The 15,833-nt window shown below is 43.4% G+C and overlaps 1 long non-coding RNA gene across 1 annotated transcript in view; it reads left to right on the plus strand.

Moving 5' to 3' along the window:
* Positions 1 to 604: 604 nt before the first annotated feature.
* Positions 605 to 15,833, plus strand: part of LOC144167245 (uncharacterized) — a 68,506-nt gene continuing 53,277 nt past the window's right edge. The window contains exons 1-2 of the long non-coding RNA XR_013321899.1: positions 605 to 786; positions 12,281 to 12,363. This is a non-coding gene — a long non-coding RNA (uncharacterized LOC144167245). The remainder of the gene's footprint in view (positions 787 to 12,280; positions 12,364 to 15,833) is intronic.

Raw genomic sequence — 15,833 nt, forward strand, 5'->3', positions numbered from 1 at the left:
CAGCTGAGCATATGACATCGTAGGTTCTGTAGCGGCAAATGAGCTAGTGGGTCGCATGGGTGTTCCCATTTTTCCTGAATATATAGGACGTTTGAGGGAAGTGCGCGCTAAGACTGCTGTCAGTATGATTCTAACGAGGCAATCTTTCGACTGAACAAAACTTGGGGTTTGTTTGCATGGCTCCCTAAAATTCTAATGCTTGAAATTAGAAATACGCCAAGCATTCACAATCAGTTCGAATTCAATGAATATACGTATTTTGATGTGCTCTTGTGTTTGTTCACTGTAGAAAAATTTTGAAATTTCGGAGAAAAACGTTTTCGCTCTTTTCTTCGTAAACATTTTTACTTCAAGGTTACCCCTGAACAAAAATTATTTGTTAAGGTATAAAAACCTCTTCTTAATCCCCAAATTTCCCCCACGTTCCCATGTCTTTGTACCTCTATGAGGCTTCCAGTAAAGAGCCGCCAGCGGTCAATATGTCTAATCACACATCAAGAACTTGTATAGTTCTTCAGCCTTATTTTAATAAAGAAGTGGTATAAAAACCTCTGCCGTAAACGTCATCAGGAAACTTTATTGTGTTCTTTTTTTGCAGTTCACGACAAGAGAAAACGTAACCATTAGGATGGCAAAGACAACCTACAACCTAACAAAAAAACGTAACGAGTGTTTGTGCCCGTCCTTCGGGTTAACAAAGATTCCTTACGGTGACCACCGATTGCAAGTGATTTTAGAGTATGTGAATAAATCTATATTAGAAAACAGTGAAGAACTCCCGGCAAGGTAAGAGTCTTCGTTTTATTTTCGTTCATTCTGGCAATCTGTTTTCCATGCTGCCAGATGAAGAGACAAGAATAATTATTTTTTGAACGACCTAAGGCCAAGCCCTAATGTTCGTTTCCAGATCACGAGGTCCCGGTAGTGTTTACTCAAGTGATCATGGCTTCCGTTCACACGTTCACAAAGATTCCTGGCCTACCTCAATGTCAATCGAATTTTCAGCAATATTGAACAACTCTCTTTATTCCGTACTGCACACTTGCATCTCGTCGGATATTGCCAGTGGTGTGATGTATAAAATACCGCAACGTGGGGAATTGGATTCCCAAACGTTTCAAAATGGTGGTCGGCAGCCTACGCTCTACTGATACTGCGCTTTTTTCCGGCATCAGCCTTGGTGTCATAATCAGTACGGTTCCACATTTTTCAGAAGATTTAGGGTTTACGATCCTATATTTTTAACGGTTATGGGTGCATTCAGAGCATGTTTTAAGAAGTTGAGACATTCTGTTATAGGTATCTGCAAGCCTGCCTGTGCGGAGGTTCAACATGCCACAAGATTTGTTGAATCGGCTGCCCCAAGTTGTTAGTTGCCTAGATAAACAGGATCACAAGTGTGGGCGGAACTAGTTTGGCTAAAAAGACCTGGAGTAAGAATTAGCTAAATAAGGGTAAATAATAAACATGTTCGTTTCATGAATGTCATACCTACAGATCTGACCGACTGTTATATATCTGTTACATACAACCAATTCACGTGTTCCTGATACAAGAATTATAATAGTACACTATAAAATGTTGCGGGCCCAAAATAAAGCAGCATAAAGGCCAAACGTGCTCAATTTTTTTTCTCCCAAATTTGACACAAATTAGCAACATTTGCTCTTGAAATTGCCATTACGGAGCCTCGCGATTTCCAGAGCCTCACAAACACAGGGCACACTAGATGCCGTCGTTCAAAGTAGTTCTGAGAAGACGACATTTGCCCCAAGTGGAAAGTTGCCGAAATAATTCCGAGCGACATGGTACAGAGAAGAGAAACTTTTCCCGTGGAGGTCACGCTTCTCTGGTGATTAGCACGGACCTCTCCGGGACGTAGGGATGCGTTCGTTAAGGGTTTTTATTGCCGAACCCTCAAGTTAAAACTGATTTTATGAAATAGGGTCATGAACAATAATATTCATAAAATGACAGAAGCGAAGTCCTAAACTTTAAAACAATATAAAGAACAACTGCTAGCGTTCGATTAGATCGGCAACGATCGGCGTTGCACCTGGCGGAGATATGTTCTTGATGATAGCAAAGAACAACGTGTCCCGTACGCCTAACCGGTGATCAACCGTAGTCATGGTCGGATGGAGGAGGCTTTCGCAGTGGGTTTTTTTTCAGCTGCACCTCCCCATTATTCCCGTGTAATTGTATGCATGCAGGCTTCAAGTCGCATTTGGGAGGGGGGTATCAATTCCAAAAATACGCTTGATTTTTAAATTTACAAGGGGTCGACAGTCATGTCAATTCGACAGAACCAGCTTTGTTTCTTTGGATGGCGGTACATTGGCTGCAGTGAAAGAACACTATTGTTTTTCAACAGACATTCTCTTCGGTCGAGAAACGAAACAATTGACGTATTCTAGGAACCTGCTGAAATCAACATGATCCGATGCTTTAAAAAAACTGCAATCATCCCTTATTCAGGTTGTCTGAACAGCTTCTTGTAGCTTAAGCGCCCGCAATTCCAATAGTTGCACGGGAGCCGACGTAATTAAAGTACATGCCAATCTCAGCCTCGCATTTTTGTTCCTGTGCCGCTTCGGGTCGCATAGTAGTTCCGATTCCCTTCTCCCTTTGTCGCCATGAGGCTTCCTTGCATTCCTGAGCTAGCATACCAAGCGAATATTTCCGGTATGCAGAACGTTTTGTAGCGTATCGAAGCGTAGCGTTGCTTTTCTCTGTTTCGTTTTTTTGCACCTGGAAGTCGCCGACACTAAAGCAACGCCTTTGAGCCATTTAGCTACGTGAGTTTAATGATCAGTCTTCATTTGTGGCCAACCAATACTTCACTCACAAGCTCCAAGTGCACACTAACGGACGTGCCGGTGCTGGCCATGACCAGTGCCATTTGTTTTAATTTAAGGAGTCAAGGGGTTACAAGTTTCCCCTTGCTTCCCCAGTGCGTACTCAAAGGCTAGTAGGCACCGGGAATCACCGGTGCATTCCGTCAATGAAGCAGCACCAGCACCTCGCGGGCCAAGAACAGCGGAAAAGTAGCCTTTGTTTAAAACGTTACTGTCTGAAGTCTTCACAACTGCAAATAAGAACACGCTTTACCAATGTTTTCGAAAATGGAAAAAAAGATGCGTAATTTCGTAGGATTTGCGAACAAGCAGTCAGACTTCAAAAGTGACATTGGGGATTTATTTTTAGTATTAACATCTAAACAGAGACGTTGGTCACATGGTAAACTTACGGCTGCTTTCTGCAACAGATTACGCTCTACTAAGATAAAGACAACAGATGAAGCTCTTTCAGCATCCTTATTGCAGGTTATCGCATCTAAAAGGTGCGATAACCCTTTTTTATGACCTCGCCAGTCGATTATTATTCACACGCCTAGCCGCTAAGTCAGACACCTGACCGAAACACTCCCGCCTCCCCATCAACCGATCATGCGCATTGCGAATGCTGCCGTACCCGCCGCTAACATGAATTGCGAGCACAAAGCGGCACATGAAACTTAAACGCCAACCATATCTGCCTCCTAGACTATTCATATGTACTGAGAACTCAAAATAGACTCAAAACTCCTATGTACTCTGAACTCAAAATGTACTCAGAACTCAAAATGTACTCTAACTCAAAATGTACTCAGTACTCAAAATGTACTCAAAACTCAAAGTGTACTCAAAACTCAAAATGTACTCAAACTCAAAATGTACTCAAAACTCAAGATGTACTCGCAATTAAAATGTACTCAAACTCAAAATGTTCTAAATACTCAAAATGTACTCAAACACAAAATGTACTCAGTACTCAAATTGTACTCAAACTCAAAATGTACTTAGTACTCAAAATGTGCTCAAACTCAAAAAGTACTCAAACTCAAAATGTACTGAAAACTCCAAATGGACTCAGAACTCCCGAGGTCTCAGTCGTACTCAAACTCAGCCGGGCTCAAACTCACTCAAGTACAAACTCACCATGCGACACTAGCCTCTCGCTCACTCAAACTCAAACTCACGGGTGATTTTGAGTCCGAATGAGTCTAAGTGAGTGGACTCATGAGTGAGTCCGTCGACCTCTGGGCCCGAGTACGCTTCCCTGAGGGACACCAGATGTTTCAGGGACTAGAGATAAGTTGTGATTGTTAACTGATGTGAATTGCACCCTGTTAGAAAGAAAGCCTCTCATCCACGTGACAACAGTATGGTCGATGTTCAGCAGCTTAAGCTTGTGAATGAGACGATGGTGAGGGACACGATCAAATGTTTTTTGAGAAGTGTAGGGAAATTGCGTCTACTTTAATTCCAGCGGTTATAGATGAATGAAATTCGTGAATGAAGCCAGCTAGTTGGGTGTCACATGAAAGCCTTTACGGAAACCGTGCTGCTGCCGAATAATAAGGATATGTTTTTTGAGCTAGTTAATGATCTGGGAGTGTATAATATGTTCGATGAGTTTGCTAATGATACTGGTTAAGGAATTGGGGCGATTGTTTAGTGAGAAGGTACGATCTCCAGATTTGAAAAACGGAACAACCATCGCCACCTTCTAGTCATGGGGTGTAATGCCGGATGACAGATATTGCTAAAATGGGGCGGAGAATAGAGAAAAGATGCTTTGTGCGGTATTTTTCACAATAGGTTTTTAAACCAGTGTTGTCAGCGGAACAAGAAATCTCGAGATTAGTTAGAACAGAATATATGCAAGCCTCGGTTATTGTTATTTCTGGCATAGACGTATCAGTGCGACGGCGTATGCTTACCTGTGGGTAGAAAGATTCATATATAAATACTAAGAAAATGATTTGTTCAGTAGTTCAGAACAGTCCCTGCCTGTTATTTTTACGCTGTTCTGATCAGTAAAGACGATGTCAGGATTATGCTCGGGATCTATTGGACGCCAGAAACGTTGAGGGTTATTTGTTAGCATCGATGATAAGTAACGTTGGAAAACCTGTAAGTGCGTGGTTTTGAGCAGTTTCTTATATTCTCTGTCACATGCTTAATACCCATGCCAGGAAACAGTTAAGTTATTTTTGTCAGCTTGCCTGAATAATCTTTTGTTGTTGTTTTTTACGCGGCGAAGTTTCTGCGAAAACAAAAGGGCAGTATTATCGGATTTTATAGAGATTACAAGGATTTATTTATCTATCAGATTACTGAGGGCATTTTTAGTAGCAACCAGTTATCTTCGACGGCCCGCGACACGTTATCTGTTAGAAAGTCAATTCCAAAAAGTGGTAGTTCATGGTTTACACGATTCAAGTTAGCTTTCTTACAGCATCGAATGAGCTTGCTGAATATTTTCGTTTTGATAAAAGGAGGATCTATGCGACCGTTTAATACGTCGTGATCGGATAAACCATCTATCTGGGTTGTTCATCAGGACCAAGTCAAGAATATTGGAACAGTGGGTTGAACGTCGTGTTGGGCTTGCGACTAATTGGGTGAGGTTAAAATCATGACAACATTGTAGACACGCATAATACTCAGGCTGTGTACTAGAAGTAATTGAGTAGACCACACTATCTCAGGGAAATTGAAGTCAACGAATATTATTATATTTGAATGAGGGAACCGACGAGCAAGTTCGACAAGAATACGACAGAATTCTACAGTGCAACCATGTGTACAGTCGGGCGGATGATAAAAACACTCACTATTAAATTACTGAATATGAATTTTAAAGGAATTTCTACACACTCCAGAAAGGTGTTGAAGACTGGCACAACCATGTACCCATCTGCACAGCAAGGAGGACACCGCTACCCCGGCGGTTTTGCCTTTCACAACAAAAAATATTTAAGTCTGATTCACAAATTAATTAGCTATTGCAAGGAATTGAATCATTTGCCCAGTTTCAGTTAGAGCTATTACGGTTAGAGATGGTGAGTCTATTAATGAAGCTAATGCGACATTTTTACTAGTAACATTCCTAATGTTAGTGTATAAATAATGGCAACTATCATCAATACTTGTATTACTATTTGATCTTGCTTGTACCAGGTTTGCTGAGGATGAAGGGCTGACATTACGTCAATTTGCAGAAACCACAGGGGAAAAAACCTTCGCACAATTGACTTCAGTATCTTATATGTAAAACTCCTTATTAATTTTTAGCTTGTTAAACACAAGGTTAACACGGTCTTTTTCTTTAATTATTGTCTTTGAAACCTGCTTCATTTTGTTCTTATTTTCACGAACTGCCTCAGTGTAATCTCGTGAAATCCCGAATTCCGCATCTTTCAACTTGTGGTCATTACTTACTATTGTGTCAATTTCTTGTTCAGTGAAAAACTTTACTAATATGGGTCGAGTGCGCTCGCTCGAAAATCGACCAAGGCGATGCGAACGTGCAATTGATGCTGCTGTTACTCCCAGGTGGTGTTCGCAGAACGTTTTGACTATTTGTTTGGACGCTTCCCACCTTTCTGATTCGCCCGTGTCTTAAATGTCAAAAAAAGAACATTAGAACGTCGAGCGGTTTTGTAAATCGTCTATCTTATCCTACATCAAAGCAATGTCACCCTGGTTGCTGCTGTAAGGGTTAGTAGAAGCTCCTGATGCACAGTTTGATTCTCAATCTTTGATTTGGTTTTGCATTTTTGTTAGACCAGCTTCTGGACCCGGTAGTGATCTCTGTGCAGAAACCGATTATAATTTACCTTCTTTTTCATCGACACGGTTCGTCAGCGATTCTAGGTCGTTTTTTTAGTTCAATGTGAGAGCATACCACTTTCTTCACCGATTCAAGCAGGTTAACATAACTGGCTTCCAAACGTTGCATGGCAGTGGTCACCATATCACTTTTTTCCTCTTGCGCTTTGGTCACGGGACCCGAAATGGTTTCAATGTCACCTCTAAGCAACAAAAGCCGCCAAACGTACACTGCACTACATGCTAACCACCTGAAGCTGTTGGACAGGTCATAGGGGCATGACACCGCAATGAGGCAACTATGGTTGCTAAGGTAACATGAAGTTTCAAGGTAACGAACCTGTGAAAGTGGTGAGTGCAACATTCCAACTTCAGTGGCGTGGCCCGGAGTGCCGAAGATCCAAGCCTGAATAAATGTACCTGGGTCAGCTGACATGGTTGCAGGTTACCAACCGAATGAACGAAAATCCACCAGGCTGGCTGGCATTACATCCGGTGGGTCTGGTCCGTTTGCTATGGTCCGTGGCTCGACGCTTGCAAACTTGAAGTCGCACCCTCCGCCCAGTCGACAACCAGACAGTGGTGCAGGTGATGTTAAAGACGGATTACAGAGTATCCACTCGAGGAAGATCTGTGCAAATGCAAGTGGTGAGTGGAATATTCTAACTGCAGGTGCGTGGCCCAGAGTGCCGAAGAGCAGTGCCTGATTAAATATAGCCGGGTCAGCTGACATAGTTCCTGGTTGCCACCCGAATGAAGGAAAATCTGTCAGGCGGGCTGGCACGACATCCGGGGTGTCTAATCTTTTGGTATGGTCCGTGGCTCGCCGCTTGCAAACGTGAAGCCGCACCGTCCGCCTAGTCGACAACCAGGAGTAGTTCAGGTGATGTTGAAGATGGATGACTGAATATCCACACAAGCAGGACCTGTGCAAGTGAAAGTGGTGAGTGCAACATTCCAACTGAGAAAATTGCAGGTCTTTACATTTTGTGAAACCGGGACTTCACGCCGTGAAACCGGCAATCTACCAACTAGGCCAGCACAAAGTCCCGAGGGTGCGGCGTTATCGGCGTCGGGCGCAATATCAAGTTCATCCAATTAAAAAAACGCTTCCCGTTGTCTGACTTAAGCCTGGGTCCTTGGCATTAGGAAACAAACGTCTGTATCAGTGAGGTAACATTTTATTTCATATTTCTTCCATGGTATTCATTTCAAATATTGTAAAACGTATATACAGGAAAGATTTACAAACTTTGGCAACTAATATACAGGATGAAAGTTGTATCCCGTAGTTCGGCGAACGAAACGTTGACCACAATTTCCGCTAATAACGGGGCAATGCTACAAGCCCGTGCCAAACACGATAAAAATCGGGTCTCAAATAATGTTAGTGAGAGTAGTCTGTCACCTTAATTAACATTTTACTACAGTGCGACCTGGGCGGTACCATCGGCTGAGCATCTTCAGTTAACCTGCGAGCGTTCCATAAACTCTGTACAGCCATAAGAAAAAAACAGTTCATAATGCAAATCATTTCTGGGATATACAATCTCCTTCCGGAAGCACAGCATTTCCTTTGGGTTCGTAGCACGGGTGTTTATTTTGGTCTTGGCGCCGCGTTCTAGCGATAGGTAATTTGGTCCACTTCCGAAGAGATATCTAAGACGGGGTAAGTAGCAATCCGGGCCTGCCAGTCATGGAGAACATTCATTCGTTCGGAAATTCGTTTGAGGTGGAAGAGCGGGTTACCAGATGAAAGGACAGGGGCCTCCAGCTTTGCGGTTTCTCCAGCCTTCCACACCTAGTTCTAGCTGCTCTAATTTTTTTCGGGTGGAAAGTTCTTGCTTCTATTGTACCTTGAGCAAATGTACCTTGTACTTTGGTGAGCAATTGTACCTTGTTTTTAAGCAAAGCTATTCTATCTATGGAAAGGTTTCAAAAGGCCATTCATGCGCCCATTATAATGTTAAAAAGTTTTCTTATGTCTCCAAACCTATGAGGGCTTCCAGAACGGAAACTTGTGAAAAAGAGAACTTTTTTAATTCGCGAATCTTTCTGTGATCTTGACGTTGCAGAAAACTCGCAGTGAGAGAAATTTGGAGGGAAATAAAGAAAATCGTAACAAAAATCGGAGTGTGAGGGTGAGTGGGCGTTAGAGGACCATAAAGGAAAATAGCAGTATGGGCGCAGGCTAGAGGAAGGCGCTCAGATACGGCGATGGGCCGCTTCGGGCAAGATAAACAGGCACTATGAAAGAGGAAGAGGCATTTCAAAATAAAATTGGTAATTACGAGAACCACTGTCGGGAACAGCTTCTGGACGCTGAATTTTGCCGCCGGCAGAGCCTATCAGTATCGAAAGATGAGGAAGAGGAGAAGAGGAGGGTAGTGTTTGTTGTTTATTCCTGTTCGATGATTATACCAAAGAAAAAAATTTCTCCATCTTACCGTAGGGGGCTCTGAGTAGTACGCGAAGCAGCCATGGGGTCGACGCAAGCTCCAATTAGTTTTCAGTTCGATCGCGGCGTTGCGTGAGGAGAATCAGGGGAGCGGAGCGCACGCGCATCTTTTAAACCGCGGAGCTACAGTTTCGCCCCAGCGGAGTATGCAGCTCCTACCGGAGCTATCCTAAATTTAAGTTGCTTCGCAATATTGCGCGCGGAGCCGCAGCTGTTGCCATTCGCTCCGCAATCCTGGAAAAGAGAGGACGTTCGGAGAGGAGTGGAGGAATGCCGGAGAGGAGAGGAGTGTCGGAGAGGAGAGGAGGAATGCCTCGCATACTACTCAGGGTTCTCCTAAGGAAAGATGACAACGGTGGTTGAAGGCGGAGCTGTCTCGTGATGGATTCTTTAATTGGCCGATCCATAGGGGCATCCTGCCAAGTCATCATCAGCGGTGCCTGGCCAGGCTTTCCCACTGGGATTGTGGTACTCAGGGTTCCACTGCTGGAAGATGACAGCGGTGGTTGAACACGAGGCTATCTCGTGATGGATTCTTCGGTTGGCCAACACCTAGGGGCATCCTGCCACAATCATCATCAGCGCTGCCAGGCCAAGGATGCGCTGTGGGAGTGTGGACGCCGCACAACGGCGCCCACACAATGGCGGAGGGAACAGGCTCGACCATGGGCTGCTTCGCATCTAAACTCTCCGATAGGACTAGGACACCACACATAACTTGCCCTTTTATCGTGAATTTGCTACGAACCTGAACGAAGAAAAAGAGAGATAAAACATCTTTATTGTCCGGCAAAATTGACGCTGCCTAACGTCGTGGCAATTGGTCCCTCGGCATCGGCTACCTACATGAACCCAGCCCCCGAGGGGACAGTGCTTTCGGCCGCTGACGCTCGAGAGCCTCCAACACTTGCTGGACGGCCCTGTATCGCACGTCGTAGCCCTTGCTTGCCACCGCATCCGCTAGGTGCGGCGGTAACGTCTCTGTAGCACCGTCGTTCACTTTGCAGTTCCACAGGATATGAGCCATCGTGGCCCTGTCCTTCCTACACACCGCGCACACATCGCTCGGATACACGTCTGGGCACAATTGTGCCTGGCTATCACCGGAGTCCACATCGCGCGCGTTTGTAGTTGTCGCAGCGTCACCGCTTCCCTCCTCATAAGCTTGTGATGGGGCGGCGGGAACACCTGTCTGTTGCCCCTGTACCACTCCAGAATGTCCTTATACGAGGTGAGCGGTGTCGCCTCGTCGTCTTCCGTTTCCATCGGCGGGGGGTCCGGGCTCGCGCAGCAAATGGTGAGCGCGCGCGCAGCTCGCTCTGCCCCTTCGTTGCGGTTCTCGCCCGAGCTGACCGGGCCGACGTGTGCCGGGAACCATTTCAGCGTCGCCGGCGTCTGTCGTGGTTGTAGGGGCCCTCACACCCTCACTGCGAACTGGGACACTCTGTCCGTTGCGTAGTTCATGATCGCCGACCGCGAGTTGCTGATCACCATTGAACACCTCTGGTTCGCGAGCGCCAACGCTATGGCTAGCTCCTCGGCCTTTTCCTAACTCCACGCCCGGACGCTGCCGGCCATGTACAGCTCCTCGGAGCTAGCCGCAACCACGGCCACCGCATACGTGCCCGGCCTGTCCGGGTACTTGGCCACATCGACGTAATAAGCACCGTTGTCCGATGCGTGTGTTGCCATGAGAGCCTTCGCCCTCGCGATCCTCCGCTCTTGGTTGACTTCGGGATGCATGTGCTTCGGGATCGGCGGCACCTGCAACTGGCAGAGCAGTCTACGCGGCAGCGAAGCCCGGCCCCCGTCCCCGTGCAACCCCCTTTCGCGGTATCCTAACCTCTGCAAAATCGAGCACTCTGTCCTCGTCTGCGCTAGCCTTGCCATCTGCGCCGTATGCTGTGTCTCGGCTACCTGAACGAATTAGGCTCGCATTGATTTGAAGATTCTTTATTTAGTTCTTTAATATTGAGGTGTTTGCTAACGTTGAATTTGGAAATTGATCTCGAAAAATCTAAAAACACTTCGATTGATTGTAGTACAGATTGTTATGTTTATTTCAGTAAGAGACTGTGAAAAGCACAAATCAGGTGCTCATTACACATAAGAAGCTGCGGAATTTAATCTAAAAGAAAAAAAAACTTCTGCTTGTCTGAAAGGCCCCAGTGATTTGTTGCGTAATGTTATTTTTCCTGCAATGCCATGTCGTCAAATAAATATGCTGCCCGACTGCCATTGGGTTTTCTACATGGTGGAAAATTTGTGTTTTCTTTTCAAACAGTTCTATTTTTATGTACTTTATATTAACGAGAGTGCGAATGCCCCATTAGCGCGAACCAGCCAGTGCTTTACGTTGTGTTCACCGATTCAACAGGGCTGCATCGAGAAATGGGTCATGTCCGTTTGTCGTTTCAGAGTGCCTCTCGAGTGCTAAGCATCTGACCGTACACTGACTGGCTTATAAATTAGGGTTTTATTGAGCTGGGGTCAGTGTGGTGTCACATCAATGTGCCACCTCGTCTTTTTCAGTAACACAAGATGAGAATGTAATTGGTGCCGGAACCAACCATGGAGTTAAGCAGACGAAAGGCAAACATATTTATCTCGTAAACATATCCGGGAGAAGAATACCTATACAACAGGGCGGGAAGAATACAGGAACTTACCGAAAACAACTAAAATATTTCCCGAGAGAGGAGTAATTCCTGAGAATAAAGTTAGCCGCGCCCATTTTTCTGTCACCAAATTATATTATTCAACATTGTGAACACGCCACCTAATAATGGCTTCTGAATCCTAATTGCAGTCCTTTATAAACCTTTTCTTAATTAGTATAACGTTGGGTGTATTTATTATTTTCAACAATTTTTGCGGAAGGTTTGTCGCTTGCCGCCAGCCTCTTTTCGCACCCTTCGTTGTCCATGAGTTAAATGTTTACGATTCATAATGAGTATTTTGGCACAATACGCCATCTCATATTTTTCATACGCAGAGATAACCTTTTAATATTTTATGTGTCCATGCCTTCAAATTTAGGCTGCGTTAACTGATCAAATAAAATGTTTCTAGAACAACCCTAACGTATAACAAGCGCATTTTTATGTTTCGTCGTTTTTCAACACCCTATTGACATCAGTTCGCATTTTTGGTGTGCATCTAGCTTAGGGGCAACATTGAATATGACATTTGTCCAAGTGGAAGGAACACATCGCTACGACAAGGTAAATGCCGAGATTCATAAAAGTAAGTACCGTTGGTAACGCACCTCTAGGGCAATGCAATCCTGTTGTACACGTGCCAAATGAAAACTTGTGCCTCACGTAGTTGGTTTTTATTTGAGGCGCTGAATTTACACTTACCAATTTTTTATTATTTCAATACGACGACACGAAAACACGGAACATACACATATGCACCAGCAGAAACGGCTACATGGCAGACCGGCGAAAATATTTACGCAGCACACATTATACATTTTTACAAAACAAATACCCACAGCAGATAAGAAAGGTGTATGGTGCGCAGCAGAGCCAATCTACCAATCAATCAATCAATTGAATTATAAATCAATCAATCAAACACTGATTTTTCGTTCACAAGCTTGGGCACACATCATGTGAGGGGAAGATGCATGCGTTTTGAGGCTACCTGGCGACCATTACAGACGGCGGTGTGTTAAGAATAATAAACAGTTCGAAATGACCTATTTACAAGTCAAACTACTCGCGCAAAAACGAACAAATAACAAAAAAAAACTTATCTCCCAAAAACAGGTATTGATCCTGGAATGAAAATATGCGCAAAACAATTTTTTTTTCAAAATAGGTCGGCTATCTATGAATATTTCCACCAACTTTTTGCAGGCGACACTTTCATTGTTACATTCTTCTTCACACGAATAACAATAGCCGGTAATGGGAATTCCAGCGACTGCACAAAATAACCAGTGTGGTGGGGTGAACGAGCCAGTTATCATAGTATTGAGCGCATGCGTTTGTAATATTTATGAATAATTCAGATGTTCTCTCAAAAAAAATCGAAGCTCAAATTTGAAAACAAAAAATGTAAAACAGACAAAACTCGTATGTCAACAGAGATGGTTGTCATCATATAGAATGGAAATACTACGAAAATCTTTTTTTTTGCAAAGAGTCAACTACGAATATATTTTTATCAGTAGTCGTGCACCATAGAAGAGTGCATTGATTCGCATGCAAGACAAAAACAGCGTTATATATTTGCAGGTCAGCTTTTATTGGTAAAAATGACTGCATCCGGCTAGCACTCCCGATGCAGATGACAAGAATTTCACTGGAAACTGTAAATACTATGTGCAAGTCATACCATTACAAAAAGCCTCAAGTGTTCTAGGAAATTGTATAGGAGCGGACGGAACAGTCAGCTACCTATGTTACTTTATCTGTTTGTCCCTGGCTCTGAACATTACGTTTGTTTTCTGCTTATTTATTTCTAACAATTAAATGTACACCGTCTGGATTGTTCTGACAGGCATTTTGCCCCGCTGGTAGCGTCATCGTTTGCATCTGGCCCTAAAATAACGAGCTGGTGGCGTCTGCATAATGTAAAAACTTCAGAGTTGCGTCCCTATTATTTAAGTTGTACACGGAGAATTAGAATGAAACGGTCCTAGAATAATTCCTCAAGGTTCACCGAAACGTATTTTGCTTATTGCCGGTACACAAATTCAACATGAACACAGTGCATTTGATTACGAAGATACGATGAAAAAGAGCTTTTGCAACACCGTAGGAACCATACGACTCTAATGTAATGTACAATATGGTATGGTTTAGGTAGTCAAAGGCTTCACTGTATTCTACAAATATACAACGCGTACTTTCATCGCGAAATATTTTAATAGTGATTTCTTTTGTTGTAAAAGTGCTGTCTAAGTTTACATTCCCTCACCGAACCTGTGCTGGCTTCCTGTGCGTAAGAAGGCTTTGGCAAAATATTCTATATAAGGTATAAAACAATCTTCTTTGATCCCTTGGAAATCACAAAAAGTATAAAAATTGACTGGTAGTGATTTATAATGCTTTCTCCCCTCCCTTATAACTTATGGAAACGTCCTCTATGTCCATAGCATGTGGAGCACAACCACACTGAAGAACAAGTAAATATTCATGCGAGGCGAGGGGCAATGATATCAATAACGTATTTCTCGGTTCTACTATTTTTCACGCTATTGACTGTCTATCAAATATGTACATCCTTCGAAGAATAACAAACATTATTTGCAGCTTCAGCCGAGAGGAACGTCGCATGGTTTATTTAAAGGTTTCACCATGTGCACAAAGCATGTTGACATAACAAAACTTAGGTGCAACAAAAAAACAGAATTAGCTTTGTCGACTACACTAAATTCGAAAGTTACAGATTGTGCTTGTTTCTGCGGAGTTTGGTTAATATTTTCCTGCCTCCAGCAGGGCGTGGTTTGTATGCAATACAGAAATTGTTTTCAAACTACGATGCTTTTGCTTTGGTTTATTGCAGTGTTCAGCTGTTTTAGGAATTTCTAGGAGCCGCTAATACAGTTTGGTAATTTGTTTGTAGGATATTTTGAAAGACCTGGCATTTTTTTCAATCATTTATATGCTGTTTTGTCACCCACGGCTTCCCAATACTTTTTCTGGTTATTGGCGCTTGTATGAACTTGAGGCTTTGTAGTGATAAAAAAAATCAGAACAAATTTTATCTATTTATTTATTTATTTCAGAGAAATGTATTGCACGCTTTCGTTGCATTAGTGTGGGCATAGTCTTAAAAGCAATCTTTGTTTAGAATGCATAGGGGGAACAAAGCACTGTCTGCACATGGGATTCGCGTTTGGATGGAGCCAGTTTGTTGGATTTTATTGGATGCTGTACAAGTCCTATACTTGACAAAGACTAAAAAATGGTCTCTAATATCATACGATATTGTGCTAAATGTTCTAAAGGTAGTGTTGTGCTCTCGACGAATAAATTTGTGATGTATGATATAATGAGTAGTTGGCGTTACACGAGTGGGCATGCCAAGAATATTGTGGGAAACCGCTGCTTCGAATAGGGTACTTAATTGAAAAGAATCGCTACTATTTTGGGCCCTGGTGATGTTTCAGCCGTCGCTAAGTGAACTGCGATAGCCTTAAAGCGAAGCATCGTCAATTGTTTTTCTGTGAACTCTAGGCATGTGCTAATGTTTTCAGATGGTGGACAATAGATAACAGCGACCATATTGCTGCCGCTAAGAAGGAATACGCAATTTGGGTGTGTAGAGATCTGTGTGGACGCGGTTAGCAGCTCACAGGACATCCGCCATGTAACATGTATTGCGACATTGCTCCTCGTACTTCACTGCGAGTTAAAAAGTAGCCGTTTATATATACTAAAGCCAGCACGTCGCTATTACTATGGTACCAAGAATCAGACAACAATATTGTACTCAAAATGAAGTTCAAGTCGTAAAAAATATTCTGATTGGTCTTGTTTGAAGAGGGGTGGTGCATAGATATGAATGGAACATGAATGGAATGGAACACGAATGGAACACGAATTGTGTTATGTGTTTTAAGGCGCTGGGGTGTTCGAAGCAAAGCAGTATTCCTGTTGGCGCAGTCCGCCGGCCTAGGAAAACTAAAAAAATCTCCTGCCGAATTTCTTCACCTATCCGATTTTGTGCAGGAGGATTTTGCATTCAATGTGGGCGAG

The sequence above is a fragment of the Haemaphysalis longicornis genome, unplaced genomic scaffold (assembly GCF_048455015.1).
Source record: "Haemaphysalis longicornis isolate Haplotype H1 unplaced genomic scaffold, Haemaphysalis longicornis Haplotype H1 scaffold_2, whole genome shotgun sequence".
NCBI lineage: Eukaryota > Metazoa > Arthropoda > Arachnida > Ixodida > Ixodidae > Haemaphysalis > Haemaphysalis longicornis.